Here is a 1,669-nt window from a genome sequence, read left to right on the forward strand (position 1 = left end):
TAGGTTTGTTCCAGGAGACCCCTTATCTAAAAAATGTTCCCGGAGCAGTTTCCAATTGGGAGGGGGTACCTTGGGGTAAAAAGTTCAGGTGTGTTCCGGGAACAATCTCCAGATGGGAGGGGTAAGAGGACCCTGAGCTGAAGAGTTCATGGAGAGTTCAGCTTTTCTTCTTTCACAATAAATAAATAAATAAATAAATAAATAAATAAATAAATAAATGTAACAACCTATACTGGAAACTACCAAGCAGAACCTCCCTTTTTAAAATTAGATATTTTCTTTATTTTTATTTCAAATGTTATCCCCTTTCCTCATTTCCCCTCCAAACATCCCCCTATGCCATCTCCCCTCTCCCTGCTCATTAACCTACCCACTCCCGCTTCCCTGTAGTGGCATTCCCCTATACTGGGGCATCAAGCCTTCACAGGACTAAGGGCCTGTCCTGTCATTGATATCCCACAAGGCTATCCTCTGCTACATATGTAGCTGGCACCATGAGTCCCTCCATGTGTACTCTTCGATTGGTGGTTTAGTTCCTGGGAGCTCTGGGGGTACTGGTTAGTTCATATTGCTCCTTCTATTGGCTGCAAACACCTTCAGCTCCTTGGGTCCTTTCTCTAGCTCCTACATTGGGGACTCTGTGCTCAGTCCTAGTCAGAGTAATTAGACAAAAGGAGGTCAAACGGATATAAATTGGAAAGGAAGAAATCAAAATATAACTATTTGCAGATGATATGATAGTATACTTAAGTGATCAAAAAAAAAATTCCACCAGAGAACTCCTAAACCTCATAAACAATTTCAGCAAAGTGGCTAGATATAATATTAACTCAAACAAATCAGAGGCCTTCCCCTACTCAAAGGATAAACAGGCTATGAAAGAAATTAGGGAAACAACTTTCACAATAGTCACTAATAATATAAAATACATTGGTGTGACTCTAACTAAGCAAGTGAAAGATTTGTATGATAAGAACTTCAAGTCTCTGAAGAAAGAAATCTAAGAAGATCTCAGAAGATGGAAAGATCTCCCATGCTCATTGATTGGTAGGATTAATATAGTAAAAATGGCCATTTTTTTCAAAAGCAATCTACAGATTCAATTCAATCCCCATCAAAATTCCAATGCAATTCTTCACAGAGTTAGAAAGAGCAATTTCCAAATTCATCTGGAATAACAAAAATCCCAGGATATCGAAAACTATTCTCAACAATAAAAGAACTTCTATGGGAATGACCATCCCTGGCCTCAAGCTGTACTACAGAACAATTGTGATAAAAACTGCATGGTATTGGTACACTGCCAGGGAAATATATAAATGGAATAGAATTGAAGATCCAGAAATCCACACCTTCGGTCATTTGATCCTTGGCAAAGGAGCTAAAACCATCTAGTAAAAAGAAGACAGCACTTCAACTAATAGTGATGGTTCAACTGGCCATTAGCATATAGACGAATGCAAATCGATCCACTTTTATCTCCTTGTACAAATCTCAAATCCAAGTAGGTCAAGGACCTCCACATAAAACCAGAGACACTGAATCTAATAGATAAGAAAGTGGGGCCAGGCGGTGGTGGCACACGCCTTTAATCCCAGCACTTGGGAGGCAGAGGCAGGCGGATTTCTGAGTTCGAGGCCAGCCTGGTCTACAAAGTGAGTTCCAGGAC

This window comes from Mus caroli, chromosome 6 (genome assembly GCF_900094665.2).
Source record: "Mus caroli chromosome 6, CAROLI_EIJ_v1.1, whole genome shotgun sequence".
NCBI lineage: Eukaryota > Metazoa > Chordata > Mammalia > Rodentia > Muridae > Mus > Mus caroli.